Consider the following 19,292-nt stretch of genomic DNA (forward strand, 5'->3'; position numbering starts at 1 on the left):
ATGAATTTAAATCTATTCTTCAACTAGATATGTTTTTAAATATCTAAATTAACTGATCTTTATAGACTATATGTAACTTATTAAAAATTATAATCGTAGCATGTTTAAACATTTTCTGCTAATTTCCAAACAAACATATGTTTTTAAAGAAATTAATTAAATGCTAACTTTTTGTCATCTAAAAAAATGAAACAATTGTACGATGCGCAAATTATTGACTTTCTCAGTTCTATAAAAATTGTAATACTTATTAATACTAATATAAGATATTTACTATCAATGATGCAATATATGTTTGACTTACCGGTATCTGATTCTTGATCGTGTTCAGAAACCTGCAATAAAGAGAAAGAAATTAGTAATGTAGCTTCAGTTGAATTGCTTTGAAAAATTTAAATGAATACTTCTGTATGCTGACTAAAAATATCATTAGCTAATGATAAAAATGCTGTTAACATTCCTGTTAAAAATTAGTTCTTGATTATATGCCAATGTCACTGACTGACAAAAAATAAAAATACTTCATTTTAATACTGATTACCAACACTATCATGGTAAAAGTTCAAACCATGACAGGAAACTAGGGTCTTAATTTATGCTTTGTGATATTTTTTTTTCTTTCAGAAACATAGATTTTTTTTTTTTTTTTGCGTTAGCAATTAATATTAAAAATTCTTTACAATTGGGTAAATTGGAAAGCAAATCTTTCTCTTAAATGGGATATTACTTTTCTTTTATCCGCTGTAAACCCTCTATCTCTGGACGATTAGAGTTCCGCGTTAAATGACATGGAAGGATTAAATAAAAAACAAATTACATCAAAAATTGTATAGACAATACTTGTCAATGCGTTTATGTAAACGCCTCTCTGGGTATAGCTTTGTAGAAATTAAATCAGAGAGTAATTACAATTATATTGTGTAAAAGTGGTATAATGGTTTCATTTATTCAGTGGGAGATATTATCACGAATTTTCATGGTGAAATAAATTGCGATTGGGATCATTTTTACTTGAAACTTTACAAGGTAAAGTAAATATCGGGCTTTTAAAAATTATATTATCAACCATGTCGAATGCTTCATGCAAAAATATTAAATAAGGCTAACATTTCTTCAAAATAATTTTTTAAAAAAGAATAATTTTGCAGAAAAGGAATATTTCGAAACACACCCACAATTTTGACATCCAATATTTAGGATATATTAGCTAACTTCATCTGACTAATCCAAAGAGATATTAGAAGTAATTACCTACATATTGTAGAATCTGAAAAGTTTTAGACATATATACATTAATATGTTTTTATAAAAAACATGGTTACTACAAGAGTAAATAACTATCCAATGAATAATAGTACTTCTCATCCTTTCTGAAGTAAATTATTAACTATCTACAAAAGTTATATTGTATGTAATGCTAATAGTAGCAACCTGAGCCTTGTATCCCATAATGACATGAATTATACCTCAAATTCTCCTATATCAAAATACTCTATATCATCGATTTTCATTACGTTCTTTTCAAGGCAATACCTCAACATTGAATAGGGAAAGAGAATAGCACAGGAAATAAACGATCCTTCACTCTCTATTGTGATTATTCATTAGCAATACGGTTGTGTCATCAAATGTTAATCCTATGATTTCAATTATGAAGAATAAACAACCCTGGAAAGCTTTATAAGTCATAGTCATTAAGCTTCGATAGCCAAAACATCCTTTCACGATGGGAGAAAAGATTCGTTTTCTCTTTCCGAAACTAATTGCCTTGGTGCTAATAAGACATTTCTATATCACTGATTAAGGGGAAATTCAACTTTCGGAAATCATGTTTAACAATATTCATAGCAAGTAAACAATGCAATACTTTTGATACAAAAACAATTACATACTAAGAAATTTATGGATAGAGATTTTAAAACTAGTGTATAATATTTAGGGGCCCGCTTGTATAAATAATGAACACAAGTAAAACCCACAGAAATAACAATAGCTTAATTAAATTTGTACATAAACTGCGTTTCATGGCATATTATAAACTTATTCTAACTTTTAAATTACATTAGCATTATAATTATATCCATATAAAACTCGGGATGCCAAAATATTAAGAACATCTTCCATAAAACTTTATGCTCGAGTTTAAAACTTTAATAAAAACACTGCTTTACTTTCACAAACTGTTTTGTGTTAGTGGTAAACAGTTTTAAAACGGCAAAGAATTTTTGAACAGGTGTTACCTGTATAATTAAGAAACTTAACTTTTAAACAAAGTAACCTGATTGCTAAGAAAGAAAACATGTAAAACTTACGATAATATTTTTTATGAAAAAATGATATGATAATAAAAAAAGGGACAAGGTTTTAATTTTGAAATTTATATTAACGAAAATTCTTTTTCAGAAGTTAATAAAAAATTATTTTTGTTATACGTGATGATGGTATTTCAACTTTAGTATATTAAGCGTATATTTATTAGCCAGGGCAGAAATAAAATATCGTTTTAAGAATTTAAAATTTTAGACTTGAGTTTATCACAACATATCCAACTTTCAAAATCTTTAAACAAAATATTTTAACTCTCTTAATATATATGTTACTTAAAATTTCATAGTTAAAAAACAAATACATGTCGAATTTGATCTAAGTAGAAGATAAAACAAGCACAACATTCAACAATTTCATTATTTATATTTTTCTAATATATATATATAAATAGAAATGATTATAAAAGCCTTAATTCTTATCGATGATAAAACTATTCATTGAACTTTAATTTAGCATACAACATTTTGAATATATTGTGCACTATTTCCTTTAATAATTAAGCATACTTATTGCTCATGGTAATAGAAATAATAATATTAACTAATCAATTAGATGTGTCGGTTTCGACAAATTAGATAAATATATTTCTCATGTTTTATTGTAATGAATTTAACAATGTACCCCATCGGAGATTAGTAATGTATTAAAAAAATGCAATGCAAGTATAGAAAAGTATATAAATGTATAAAAAGTATATATAAAAAATGCAAGTATACGATAAAATGCAAGTACACAAAAATTCAAAATTCTAGCATATAAGTAAGTGAGTGAAAGATTAATTACAAAATTAAATCTTCAACATGAAAACAAATGGAAAATAAACGAGAATAAAAAATGTTGTAACCTATTTCAGGAGGAATAAATAGAAATTTCTCAGTATATTGAATACAGATATGTGGAATTTTGAAGAAGCATTTGAGAAAGAGTTGCTTAATTTAGTTTAGATATATTAACGTCCTGTTTTTAAAGCAACACTAGGGCTATTTTAGGACGGACCTAGTATTTTGAACCACGGTCAAATGACAAGGACGACATCTGAATTGGCATCCTCTCTCCAGACTTCCACACCACACCACACCACACCAGCTGCCGGACGTTTGGCCCCGACGGATTTAATGTGCACCAGACTCACTTAAACGACGGTTCTTCGGTGGAATCGGATATCGAACCTGGAGCTCTCCAGTTCCGAGCCCGAGACATTTCCACCAAGCCACTGCGGCCTTGAGAAACAGTTGCATAAAATGCAGTTGACGAATAACTTATATTTAATGGTGTTTTAAAATATCAAATTTGTTATTAATAGTTTTCTTGGATAAGGTTTCAGAAATTCCAAAGACATGTTTTTTCGAAGATGTTCAAAGACCTGAAATTATTTCAAAACAAAAGAACTCAGCAGAAATAAGAAGATTCTTAAAAAAAGGAAGAAAATTCACAGAAAGTTAAACATGAAGATATTCAGAGAAAAGAATGACAATTATTCTTATTGCTCTAACATTTCTGTATCAAGTCCGAGTCTCAGCTTAGATACATTATCATGTGCCAAGTTAAAAAATGTGTATAATAAAATCCTACCAACAATAGCAATCTGCTTCAAAGGTGTTTGTGGTCCCAATCTAGGCATAATTCCAGAGGATTTCTTGATTTCTCAAACTGAGACTTCCCAGATTTGTGAAATATATACTCAACATCGTTTTAGACAACTTTCAAAGATTCATGACTTGTATATTAAGATAGAACCTAAAACATTCTCTAGTTATCAATATCATTGATTACATAGAAGTATGAAATAAAAAATGTTAAACAAAATATATAAGACTTTGGAAATCAGAGAATCCTTTTAACAACCTATTGTATATATTTTAGGGAAATTTTATTATATATTTGGATAATTAATCTAAACTTTTTATGTTCCTTGAATTACTATCCTCCTTTTAGCAGTTTCTCGTCTCCATCACTATTTCAGATTCTAATTTAAGTTTGTGAAGGTTCAAATGAGAAGTTGCTATCTAAATAAAAATACCCTGTCCCCTATAAAGCCCTATTTTTATCAAATAAAAACTTAACTCTTCACCGCTATGATAAAAAACTGACTTCAATTGTTTAAAGAAATTAAAAGAAACTAAACTACTTTTGAAAACTAAGTATGTATGCAACTTCAAAACGCGATGCTATAAAACATGAATTATTTTTATTTTCTGAAATAAGCTCTCTCTAATGGTGCTGCAAATAATAAAAAAAGGGTCAACACCTTCGCGCATTTTTAAACAACAAAATCATTGAAAAATCAAAATTGGAAAGACAACTATATATTAAAATGTGTGAAATAAAATATGAAGAAACTTAAGGGAATATATTTGATGAATAACATTATTTTGGTCATAAGAATGTTACAAAGTTCACATTTTACTATTCAAGCTTTGAAACCAGTTAAAAGTAAAGAATATCCAAAACCAATTCAAGAAAATATATTGAAAGATGTATAAAAATGAGTATTATTGCGTTCCGAGACACTTTAAGTCATGAAATGTACATACTTATCTCACAAACAACTTTCCCATAACATTTTTGTAAGTTTGTATTTTTGTAAGTTTGTATTTCCCATAAAATTTTGTTTTTCTTCGATTTTCTCAAGAATTTATACCATAAAGGCTCGATGAGTTTTGGATTCTGAAATAACATTGCTTTATTTGGAATTTTTATTCTTTTTATATAATTCCGGAGAAAGTTTTAGATCAATTTCATCTTTGAAAGAAAGTCTCCAACCAATCATGCTCTTTCCAAATATATATCAGTTATATTGAAGAAAAATAACAGCAGATTTCCCACTTGAGACTTCCACAGATTGTATGAGCCCTTGACTGATCTATATTGAAGACTAAAGATAGAAAATATGTACTAATAAACCAGCAAGTTCTCTAATTACGATGCCATGCAATCTTTCCGTTTTAGTGCAAAAGTTTCATGTAGCTCTGGAAATACTTTAGCTTATATTTTTGTGTTCTACTGATTAGTATTTGCTCAAATCTCATTCGTCTATTTTTGCTTTACAGTCAAGCACTTTTCATCTCCTGTATACAAACACATTACGAAGAATAATAAAATAAGCCAAAACATTTTTTTAAATATTGTAAAAATTTAAATATAAATATTTTATCAAAAATATAGATATCAAAACCAAATTGGGAAAATGAAAAGAGTTGATAGAACTCTTAAGTAAATAGTAATTTTAATCACATTCATAAAATAATTTAGTTTTTAAGGAATATTCTTTTCTTTGATTTCCTCTGTGGATTAATTCTCTGGATTTCTTTTCATATTGATATAGATGTATTGCACTTTTTATGCCCATTTTAATTAAAAAAAAATCTTTATTCTTTTTTGTAGTTCCTTATTTATAATTGCTTATGTAATGAAATTTTAAAATCGATTTTCAGGAAATGGTTGGCAGATAACGTCACTCATGTGCAATCAGATCTATTTAAAATTAACTGAGACACCTGAAAACTCAAATAAAATATTGAGCTGTCTTCGAGAACAGTGAAGTGAAAAAATCTCAAAATTCTCGTAGATTAAAAAATTAGTGGAAAAATCTATGACGAAATTCCATCTTTACATTCAAGATAAGTTATATAAATGCCTAATTATAGAACAAATTAAAAAAAGTTTCATGGCACTGAAAAAATTAAGATTTAAAAGTTTATTCAATATCTAAATTTCTGTAAAAAATCTTTAGGGTAAGCCACACTTTCGATTTTTGAAACAATTTAGTATTAGTTGTCATTGGCTTTCAAAAACGAATATGATATGCGAGATTCCCTTTTTAAAGTTATATTTTTACTTCCAATTCATATTTTGGATTTATTGACAAATTATAATCTATTGATTAAAATCTGTATCTTTAATAAACGTTTTAGAACTATTATTCTAAATACAATATTTTCAGCTATTTTTTAAGCAGTGATAAGCCTTTATATTTATTCCTTTTTCTCAATATTATGGAATTGTTGACATATCTTGTTTCAGTTATAGCCCTCATAATTCAGTTTCACTGTACAGTGGCATTTAATTAGTATATCATGACCAGCACGTAAATAATTCAAAATGTTAAAAGTATTCAATATACTTTCACAGAATTCAGATTTTCAACAACTGTAATCGATAATATGTCTAATGAGCGCCTTTTTTTATATGGATTTTTTTAAAATAGCGTCAAAACGTACAGAAAAAGATGCATTATTCAGCTGTGATGTAATCCATTTTAAAGTTAAGTTAGTATTATTAAGTTAAGTTAGTATAGTTTAAAGTATAGTTGACTTAAGAGTCCAAATCAGTTTTGTTCCTTTAAATTATGGAATACTTCAATTCTCACAAGCTTCAAAACAGGCAAATATCTTTTTCAGATATAAGGAGGAACCTGCCACTTTAAACATCTTATTTTATATTGAATAATCAAAAAGAAAAGCAGCAATCTTTTTATATTATAGTTATTTTCTATTCAAAAATTGATTAACATGTTCTTAGTTGTAAGAATTCGTAATAAAGTTAAATGCATGTTAACATTTTTCTAATGTATACATTTTATCAAATTCAAAAATTACAGTAAATTAAAATAACGGATTAACTTTCAGATTTAAAATCATTGATATAAAAAAAACTATATAATCAACTTCTACGAAAACAGAATTTAGAGAAAATTCCAAATTCAATAAATTCACATAGAACTCTTAGAAACTTTAATTTTAAATAGACAATGAGCATTATGATGGTATGCTTATAGTGGGGAAAAGATTAATTTTGAATGAAATTCCTCATAGTTCAATTCAAATTTTTAGAATTTTTATTGCTTTTAGTATAGCTTTTAATTCCATAAGTCGAATAAAATGTCTTTTATATCTATATTTTATGTGCGATATCAATGCAAAAACCTAACAAACTAACAACTTTTTTCAAAATCATTTTTATTTAAATTTTACATTAATTTTCGTGATTGATCTAATATAAATTTCTCAATTTCTCAATTTTCTCATGAATAAACTAAAACTTAATGATAATTAAAAGATTTGAATTCCTCAGTACAAAATCTGAAATACAATTTTCAAACAGACGTTTTTAATTAATTTTGAGTCAAAATGTCTTGAAATGAATGAATGCGATGAAAGAATAAACAATGAAGCTAACGAAATAAAAGCATCCTGATATCTCAAGACAAAATCTGACTTATTTGACAAATAAACAGAGAAAGGCACTTAAGAAGCATTGGAGAAATGATTACATAAAATATGACTATAATCTGAGCGAAATATAAGACAACGAATCTTACTTTATTTCCCACCTTCCTCTTAAGTATCAAGAATCTAATCCAGATTTAGAAGTACCCGCGACATTTTTTCACATACAAGATATTTCTTTTCAGAATTTCATTATTTCAATGAACAAAACAAAACAGACGGTTCAGATCAGTCTCCCACAAAAAAGTGCAAAGAAATTTCGTTAAGATTATTTTATATATCCTAAAAGAAATTCATAAAGGGAAAAAAATGCCTTAATAGAACGAGTTAAAAAGAAAAGTTCCTTAAAATAATAATTTCTAATTATCATATATATGTAAAATTTTCTCCTTTTTTGGTAGCATAAAAAGCAAACTTTGTAGATAGGGGTATTTCTATAAAATAAGGAAAAGTTCCAATTGCATCTGCATGGCATTTCACATGGAAACAAGCGAATATTAAATACGATTGAAATTTTAGATCCTGTTTTCGCTTTTGCACATACACCATCTGGATTTGATTTCATCAAAATAGGGGGGAGATGAAAGATAATGAAGTTAAGTTCATTTTTTATAAAAGTATTATATTAAAATACTTCATAAGTTTCGAATTGAAACATGCCAGTATGATTTGATATAGAAATTGAAGTCGTTGAAAGAATAGCTGAAAGTAAAACGCGCCCAGCAAGGAACAAAAAGCACCCTTATGATTCACTGCTCGTCACATCTTTGCAGAGTAAAATCATCAAAAAAGGAAGATAAGAATTTCGCATATGAACAGTAATCAAATAAAGCTACTTGTTTTCCACTTTTAGTTACATAATATTTATGAAATAAGGCAGCAAGTTTAAATGGAAAAAATAATCAATACAACAACTTAATAACATGACAAGTATAACAGAACATGGCATCTTAACAGTTAATTGCGCTTTATGCTATGATGTCACGTTGTTTTACGCTCCTGCAAGATAAAAACATTCCTGAATCAAACTGTCACGACTGTTATCCTGTAAGCATGAATTAATTCCTTTCTGAACGAATTAATATTGTGCTTGAGGAAGGATAGTAATGAATATCGGAGTAATAATTCAATAGGAATTATTACTCCTATGTACCGATATTATCTTTCTTTTAAGAATATTTTATTTAAATACCTTTTAGATAACTAGATGTTAAGTTTTCTTTCATTTCATTAAGATTGTTTGTGCAACATATTCTCAAAACATTATTTTAAATAGTTAATCTTACAAGGATAAATATAAAGTTGTACCTGAGTTTTAATCATAATTATTGAATTATTACTTTCTAATATTTTTATTTTTCAAATTAAATTATGGCTATTATGGCTTACAAATAAACAATACAATGGTTTTTGCACTTTAAAGTTATGATAAAGATAACAGTAAAGTAGCTTGATTTAAGCATTAAATTACAAATATTTTTTTTAACTTTCTCTGAAAACATTCAAATATGCATGAGATAAACGTAACAGTTTTAAAAAGTGAATAGAAATCAAATTATTTTGGAGTTGTATTTCAACCAAATATTAAGTTAATTTGATTCAGAATATTCTAAAAAGGTAAGCTTGAAGTAAATAACGATTAATAAATAATAATGGGAAGAATTTTTTTTTCCTTTTACCTTTAATAACAGCATGCTTTACTTTTAAATTCAGTAAATTTTGTAAACAAGTTTTAGGTTCCTTAATGAGGAAATTTTAACAATAAAAACCATCGCTAAATTCACTTTCCTTTTGAGAATCTGGGATTCTTTTAGGTATAATGACCGCTTTCACTTTATTTCTCAAAATCTCATTGTAATCTGACTAAACAATCTAAAATTAAAAATCTCATTTAGCATCTTGTTATTTGCTTTCACAATCATGAATACAGTCCTTTAAAAAAGCATAATGAGTTTTATAAAATAAGCATAATGAGTTTAAAAAAGCATAATGAGATAAACTAAATTTACATAAAAATATCAGGAATGCAGGTTCATATGCAAAAGATTCGCTTCCAAATTTCCTTCAGTCATTAAAGTACAATTATTGAGATGTAATATAAATGAATGGAAAAAATGTATAGAGAAATAATGCACATGTAGCTTCATATCAAATTATTTCGTTCGCATTTTTATCTTTAGGATCATTAGTATTGAAAAGTATAATTTTAATATGCGACATTTGAGAAAACAGAAGAGTATGCGATATCTTTAACAAAATATATTTCTCTATTAATTCTACATCTATATACGTCTATACCATTTACAAAATATGCTTTTTGTATCTATCTTAATAGTTATTCATATTCAAAATGCTTAACATTTATTCAGAATATTCGTGAATAATATTCAACAATTTCACATCTAATATCCTCCAATCTTAACGAAACGTTACTAATTTAATACATTCAATCTTGTTTTCGAGCACTAAAAATCCAGGCATATAAAGAAACTGAATAATGAATAAATTTGAAATTTCTTTATATTTCATAACTATAATGTAAGTTTCTACTCAGAAGATGGGAAAGTATTATACCTTTTTAGACGAAGTTGGGAAGTATTTTGTGCGCTGCTTGTAGGAAACAATAAAGTAAGGATGATGGATGATTCTCGATGGTTCGGTAGACTTAAAGAAATACGTTATGTATATACCATATATTTTAAATTTTCTTCTCAAATTTTTAGTCTATAACTTACCTGGAATCTATACATTTTTCCCAGCTCGGACTCGCAAATTAGTTATTTTTTCTTAATTTAGATTGTTATATGATCTTTTAAGAACTAAGTAGGAAAAACGATTCTTTGGGGAAATATCGAAATTGTCAATATTCTAATTCTAGGGTAATCTTCTTTATAGAACCTTTTGAATTTTATTTCTACGTTCATTCTTCCAGAAATTACATTTAAATGTATAGCTACATAATTTACGTTTTAATGCTATATTATGAAATTAAAATTTTGGTAAAATTTGTAATATAAAAAATTTATGAACTTACGAAAAATCTCAAAAATAAAAATCTAATTCTTGCCTTTTGTTCATATTTAGAATAATAACACTTAAGTATATTCAGAAATTCTTGAGCTGCAGAATAGCTATCTGTTCCATTTAAAAAGACTTTACAATCATTTTAAAGTTTCAAAATGGGGAAAATTATAAGTTCCATGCAATTTATCAATCGAAGCTTAGTATTAGAGATAGAAATAAAGTTTATTTTTTAGTTCAGAAACCAGTTAACATTTTTAAAGTCATATCCAAAATGTTGATCAAATAATTTTGCTTAGTAACTACTGGGAACCATTAAAAAATCATATTTCTCCCAATTTACAAAACGCGATCTGTATTTGCTTTTTTTCATAGTGGCTTTTTAAATCTAATCTATTTAAAAATAAAAATATAACATTTTTCATACAATTCCCCCCTCAATGTAGTCACATATTTTAAGATAATACAATTTAATCACTAAAGCATATAAATTAACATTATTAACAGTATAAACATATAAATAATTATAAATATGTTATAAAAGTAAATATATATTTTCTGGACGAGCGTCAGGAAAGAGACTTCTGCGTCTATTTGATTACATTCGCAAAATGAGTTGCAGAATGTATCTACAAAGAATAATTCCTTCATATTATTTGTCTTTAACATGTTTTGACATTATATAATATTTTTAAATTACTAAATACAATGAATTCAATAAAGATAAAAGCCAGACACTGAATTAACGTAAAATTTTTTAAATATTTTTTCTCATCAATTCTTTTAAAAATTAAAAATCTGGAGATCAAACATAAAACATAAAAGTATGACGGGAAATAGTATTGTTAAACAAACTGAAATCAGAAACGCATTTTTTTAAAGGAGTAAAACCTTAAGTTTTATTCGGTAATTGAACGCCACATACGGAAACCTCTATACTATATCGGTCGACTTTTATGAAGTTTACATTTAAAAAGTCAAAAAAATTTCATCGGTGACAAAATTACTTCCAATTAATTCTAAGTATTCTAAATTTAACATAAGAAGACTATATCCCTTTAAAATTTTATTGGAATAGTAAATATTGTATTTTGCATTAGTGTTATTTTTTAACTATGTTGTTAGAACAATGCGTTCCTCTTTTTATAATGTTCCTAATTTTTTACTTTAATTTTCTTCTATAAAAAACCTGGATATCAAAACAGCATTGGCGTGAGATTCTGTTCACCAGGGATAGTTCCGTTCTAGCGTCCGTTCACCAGCGATACAAGAGCAGAGGAAGTATTAAAAGAGGCAAAGGAGAGAAAATATTTTTCCCAGTTTTATATACTATGAGATTTTGATAGGGATTTCTTTACGCGTGTCGAATTAAGTAAAGGAATTATAGGGATCTTTTAAAAAATGTGCTTGGCTGGACAGCTTTTTATTTCTTCACTCGGAGCGTGTGAACTGCTGATTTAGGCATTTTATAGCGCTTCTGTTGAATTAATTAAATAAAAATGGTGGAATGGGATCAGGAAATAAGAGAACACTTTAAAATGAAGTTAATATGGGCTAAATTAACCTAAAAATTAGGAAATTAATTAAGTTTAAATTATATTTTAAACTATCATACATATACGTTATATATACATATATATGATAGTTGATTTAGAAATGGAAAATACGAGCAAAACTCTGTAGAGAATAAAGAACACAGACTGCGGAATATTAACCTAATAAATTTAAATTTTTCCTTTTAAACTTTACAAGCAATCTTCAGTTAGATACAGACATTAATTCTTATTATAAGAGTTGAAATGAATTTTGTGTATTATTTTTCTTTTAGGTTATCACTGATAATTTATGCTTAAAATGTAAGGTTAAGAAATTTGTAAATTTCCGTCTGTTGCTCCAATCTAGTATATCGTAAATTCAGTAAGCATTAACCAAACAGAATCATCAAAGCCGTGCTATTATACTTTCAATCAGTTCTTTCAATTCTTTCTCTGCCAGTATATAAGAGAAAACTAACTTAGCTTATTCCACAAATTAAAAATGAATACATACCAGATATCTATATTTTTATGCAGATTTCCCTTTTCCCTTCGCATAAATGAATTCTCATAAAATATTTATCACTTATACAAACTGAAAAAGGCTTTTAATATGTTTTTAAATAATTATATAACAATAATAAAATTTATGTAAATGCATTGAATTTATATACATATTCTATATAAATAAATAAAACCCAAAAAGGCATAAAGTTTCTTTTATCTATGCAAATTTTATACTTAATTTTTCTGATATGCACATTTTCAAGCTCATGTTGCTCATAAAATGCACAAAATATTTCAAATGTATTTGGAAAAAATATATAATCAAAACAGTAACCCAATCATACAATGGTGGCGGTTAGAATTTCTCAGTGTCTAATAATATCCCATTTAAAAATAAATTTTAAAATACGCCACATTCAAAAATCTCTTTTGTTATTGAAATATTCTATTAGATTATATTTCAGCATGAATCTTAATAACATTACATATAGAATTTTCAGAGTATTCTGTTATTTAGATACTGTTTTTTTTAGAATAAAAACTTTTTATAGCTAAAAGGTTAATAAATATTTTTTATAGAAATAAATATCTTACATTAAATAAACAATTTTATGCCGCAGCAAAAGTGAAGATAGTAATCGGATACGATTTAATATTTATAGTTCGAAGGATTCGAAGTTTTTCAAAAATATATTTTTGCTTTGACCTTTTTTTTCCACACGTTTATTGGGATTTAAAAGTTTGCAATAAAAGCAAATTTTTAGCTTCTCTATAAAAGCAACCCCATGAAAATATGCATGTGAAATATTTTTTTCATAAAAGCGAAAGAATCCAGAACTATTCTTAATTTTAACCATAGCCATGCTTAAAAAGAATTTTATTAATCAAAAATAGTTAATGTTCGTTTGATTAATTTTTGGTGTAAATTTAAGTATCCGAGTTTTTTAAAAAATCAATGGGGAAGAGAATAGATTCACTAAAATAAGAAAAATCAATCTTAAAAATCTCGGATGAATACTCAAATTATCCGGAAAAAAAAATGTTGCTAACCATTTTTTTTCTTACATTTTGGCTAAGGAACATTAAACTTATTTATAACTTGACAAAATGCCAAAGCTAAAATTTGACTAATTAAAAACTGAATGGCTAAAATTATTAAAAATATCTTATATAAGACTATACAATTCGTTTCTTCCGGAAAAAAAGAAGAAAAATTCCGCCTTTTTCATTGTATTAAAATACTTTCCCCTCCTAATGTACTTTTAAGAAACAAAAGACACCAATTAATATTTTACGAAATTTGTCGAAGAATAATTTTCGGATATTCTCATCATTGTTCAGATTTTCATAGCTCTAAGGCACAAGACTTTATTTAATGTAAATGAGCATTTTTACAATAGCTAGGCATTTAAAAAATTGTTCCATCTTTTTTTAAATACTAACATTTGAGCTCCAATGAGATGTGACGCACACTAACAACTTATTCAAGTAAGGGAATTATAAGCTAAGTTTGTAGGCGTTTTACATTTCACTGTTTTTCAAAAACCAATCATAAATTAAAATTTTTTGAACGAATTCACAATAGCCATCTTCCAAATGAATTTCCGGAAAAAAAATTAAAAACAAAGCGGAAGACTTCTTTAAAACCATGTGTTCAATAAGCTCCAGTTTCTTCGTAAAAAACGAGTCTAAACCAAATACTTAAAAAAATTCTCTTTGTACTGTCTGTTAAAGAATATATGCAATTTGAAATAAATTTTTATGATCCTTATAATTATTTTTAATGTTATGATTTATTCAAGACTTATTTCGGTGAATTTGTTTCGAAATATATTACCTTAAGTATACCTTTCAAAAACACGAGTGATAATTTATTTATCAAACCAAATGACAAATTTTTAACGTCTAATGGAAATTTAAAGAAATTAAATATAAATCCAATAAAAGGTGAATATTTTTTAAAATCTAAAAATATTAAATATTTCCTTTAAACTAATAGTATATAATGAAAAAAAATCACTTCAAGTGAAGACAATTGTACAAGAAGAATGAAATTTGGAAACGCATTGCTTTAATATTTGCTTCAAGAGCAGATAATCTTGCAGAATGCTCTCCCTTCACATGGACAATGGCAAAAGTTTCTTCCTCATAGCTCATTAAGATATCTTATCTCCAAAAATTTAATTTGCGGGAAATTCTAAAAAGTGTATAAATAGTTATTTCTTGTAATATTTTCATGCAACATGCATCATTTATTATTATTGAGAAATTCCCGTTTCCTCAAAAAATCCCTTGTTTAAAAATGTATTTCGATATACTGTTCACGATATAACTCAATATTGAAATCTGTCAGCTATATTCACTGGTATTAATTTGTATTAAAATACAAATGCAATTTATTATAACAATTTCATACCCTTGACTCCATCATTTTCAGGTCAGGCAGTTTCCAGTAATCTAGGTATAAAATAATTTCTTACTTTTTTATTTTATATGTCAGTCAATTTAAATTTCCTTTCAAACTTTATTTGCTAGATGAAAAAAAATTATGCTGCAGCAAAATTAGTATCTACATTTTAATTGGAGAATTTCAAATATTTCAATTTGCCTATATTGAGTGTTTTTATCTAAGGTTTAAAATTTTAAATTAATCTGAATTTTAATTAAATGTAGCTTCTATTTTTGCTTTATTGAAAGCATTTAGTTTAATTTCGTAAACTACATTATTTGAAATTTCACTTTTTAATATGTAAATATAATATTACTTAGGATTTTGGTTTACAGCCAGAAAGGTCTTAATGCAAAAATGTAAGCACAATTTCAATTTCTAAAAGTTATTTTTATTAAAGATCTATTGAAATATGAGCTTGATTATTTTAATAAGATTCCTTACACTCATTTTTATTGCTTTATTTGAGAGCAGTTGACAAAATTGTTTAGTTTGAAGTAGAAAGCATCTGAAACGATATTTGAGATATTATTCATTGCATATTTCCTTTCAAATGTCGATTTTAATTTATTAAGTTTGGAATTACATTATATATAATATACTTTAAGGATAAAAATAGTATTTAAACGTGAACTTAATAAAATTATATCCGTTATTTATTTTCTCAATTAATCCCTGGAAACTCTTTACTTCACATATTTATGCTTGTTTCAAAAACTGAAGAGTTGAAGTAATCTGCTCACCAAATAAAATAACCTTCGAAAGCAAATAGCATAAGGAAACATATTAAACGTTTATTAAGATAAAATTAGAGCAGGAAATGCATAATGTTTTGCTTTCAACCATCCTTCTGGGTGCTTAATTGATTATTTGTGTACTGTAGTAGTTAATGACATATTTTCGCTAAAAGCTGCAGTTGGAATATCTGGATGAACACGTAATTTGTGTATAAAAAGATGCCTATGAGCGAAATGTAATTTTCTTCCAACCCAAAAGTAAATATTTAATAACGGAAGTGGTACACGACAATAAAACATGGGATTCGCTTTACTACAATTAATCGCTTCGCCAGATATAACAAAGTTCGCTTTTACCCGTTTTTACTTATCGCATAAAAATATCTCTAAACAGAAATTTATCCCCATTGAAGAAAAATAATGATTTAATGAATGAAAGCCGAATTTGAAACTCTTAGATACATTATTTATATTTTGTTTGAAAGCGTTCCAACAAGCTTTAAGAGTATATCAGGCGAGATAAATCAATTTTTATCTAGAATACAAAAAGGTGAAGATTGCATCTATTTTCTCAACCTTATTGCACAATTCGCTCTAGTTTTAGTTATATCTTTAAATAAAATCTTTAAATAAAAAAATGACAAGATTGTTCAATTTATTTTAAGTTAAACAACACCCTCTAGATCTCAGTAGAGGAAAATGGAAAAAAATAAAGATTCCTCGACGGTAGGGACCACCACAATCTGGACAATACAACTTTGTAAACCTTACAGAAAAAATATTCAAAACAGCAAGATCTGGTGAATTTAAAAATGAAACTTGAAGTGAAAAGTACAAAGCTGATTCAATATTGAACAAACTGCGTTAAATAAATATTTTTATCACTTACATGCGGTTTTATTATGATTTTTATATTTTAACAATTTCCCAAAATGAATGGGGTACGGAACTATTACTTTTGATTTTCAAATAGGGTCTGTTTCATTTATTTGTTGTACGTGAGCGCTCTTCACACAAGAGATCTCATTTATGTTATTTGTTTAATTACTTTACATTTTTGTGTCATATAATTCTTCTTCGGCATTCTTTTCGCAACAAATATCATATATAGATGAAGATAAATTCGCGGAATAATTATTAATATAATTAACGAAAGGCAGTAATGTAGTTCTAAACAGCTTTTTCCGATATTCCAACGCATTTGTTATAAAAATATAGACGATTTTTCCCTATAAATCTTAAAACTGTAATCATTTCTCAACTGGAATTACACATTACTGACTAGCCATTTTTTGTTATTGTTATCATGGTGTTCCGGATATAAATGTTCACAATTAGATCATGAACACCATGACTAGAATTATAAATTTATAAATAATTTCCTAGAAAGAATATACTTCAATGAAAAAAATAATTTCCTTGAAAGAATATAAATAAGAAAATTTTAATATACTTCATTGTAAAAATTCTGATTATTTTTATTTTATATTTAGGTATATACAATCATTTTTATTTATGCATATTTTTTCAATATATTTGTAATAGATCAAATAAAAATTATTTAGGTTTAAAAATACAAATTATTTAACATGCATGCAAGAATCAACGACTTAGAAAAACACCATTTGTTTAAACTTTCAAAAAAATATTTGATTTAGCCAACGGAGGAACGCGATTACATGGTGGGAGAGGCGAGAGAAGAAAAAGTCATACGTACAAAAAGTTTGACGGCAATCGCCAAGAGAAAAACACTACAAATCTTGGAAATAATCATAAGCTATTTCAAAATTATTCTGACACAGCACTGTAGCTTTAAGCAGTGTTGATAAAGAGAAAACTGGTTAGAACACATTTTGAGCTTTCAATATCGTGGAATAAAAGATCTCATTATTTTAATAAGTATAAATTGAAGAGTTAATTTCATTCCACCTGTTTATGCCAAAGGCAAATTTTAATATATTACAAGCATTTTTTAATCTTTTCTATTTTTATCACACATTCATTTTAAAGACAAGCCAATTAAACAGCATCAAAAAATCCATTTGCTTACATAAAGCTAAAGACAAAATGAGGAGAATTCACGATCACAAAATAAAATTGATAGTTTTATTTTCTAAAACATTTTAGCTGTAGTTCTCCTTCCCACTGAAAAAAACCCCATTAAGCTACCTAAAAAAGTAGATTGTTCGCGATATATCACAAAAGTGAAAGGTTTGAAGGAATCCCTGTAGGATTCTCGTCCTAAATTTCCAAGTAATTATAGTTTCTTACATAAATTAATGGGTTTTGGAGCAATTAATTAAAGATAAAACATGAACGAAGTTCTGAAATATTACTAACATTTTCATTAAAGGAAGAAAGGACGTTTTTTATTATTGTCGTGACTAAGCTTTTGTTTCTAGATTGAAAGCATTTTCGTAGTTGTAATAATAGCCTACAGGAAATTAATATATCATATTTATCAAAAGCGCACGCCATTACTTTTTTTTAATTTCTTAAAACAGAAGAATCTACCAAAGTTCAGTGACATTAATTTCAATTTTTGTTAAATGATATGCATTGCAAAAAGAGAAAACACTGCTTTATCTAACATTTATTCAAAAATTTACATCCATTTCGTGAAATTTAAAAATGAACATGCATAATAAAGTTTCTTATTGCAGCAAAATTTATAAATAGCCTTTTATCTATAAATTACAGCGAATATAAAATTATCTATGTATATATACATAATGCATAGTTGGAATTTTAAAATGACTTTTATTAAAATTTAAATACCGACTATTCTTGGTAAAATATCTATTCAAGAAGAAAAATCTTAAGCCTATATTCCTTTCCTCTCTATATAAACAATATACTAAATTCTCACTATATATAACAAAATACCTGAAAAAAATGCCTCTTTTGCTGCCTGGAGTTTAAGTGCTTCTAAAGTCACGACTATAGGTAACTATCGCAAATGATACGAAATTTGTCAGTTTTAACAATAGGTTTATCTGATTTGACGATGACTCTAATTTTTCCATCTAAGATCCACTCTAACCTAACAATAAAATATTTCAGAAAAGAACAACTCGTCAATTTAGTATCTATTTCCAATTATATGATTTCCTTTTCTATTTACCAATCCTTTTGCCAACAAATAAGATCCATTTGCAGCTATTTTTAGAAAATTATGATAATCGTTAGCCGCAATCTTTATCGAATGACAAGCAGATCGTCAAAAAAAAAAAACTTTTCTTAACTGGAATTATCGAGTTTGGAAGCTAATAGCAGAAGTAGAATTTTATACATTATATATGTGATTAAAATGAAGTGGAACGCAAAAGTTTTAATTGCACAAAATGCAAAAAATGAAACTAGCGCACATACATATATTATACATACCAACCAATATATCGAACTAGATAAACAGAAATAAAAATAAAGTGGAATAAGAGAAATCACAAAGTATGACGTAACTAGCACCTATGAAATAATATGCAAA

At 26.7% G+C, this 19,292-nt stretch overlaps 1 protein-coding gene across 3 annotated transcripts in view; it reads right to left on the bottom strand.

Annotated features, from left to right (window-relative positions):
- Nucleotides 1-19,292, bottom strand: part of LOC129958200 (small conductance calcium-activated potassium channel protein 1-like) — a 603,543-nt gene that overhangs the window by 509,265 nt on the left and 74,986 nt on the right. For all 3 annotated transcript variants that reach the window (XM_056070473.1, XM_056070474.1, XM_056070471.1), the window contains exon 3: nt 305-335. The gene's annotated coding sequence lies outside the window, so the exon portion shown is untranslated. The remainder of the gene's footprint in view (nt 1-304; nt 336-19,292) is intronic.

The sequence above is a fragment of the Argiope bruennichi genome, chromosome X1 (assembly GCF_947563725.1).
Source record: "Argiope bruennichi chromosome X1, qqArgBrue1.1, whole genome shotgun sequence".
Lineage (NCBI taxonomy): Eukaryota > Metazoa > Arthropoda > Arachnida > Araneae > Araneidae > Argiope > Argiope bruennichi.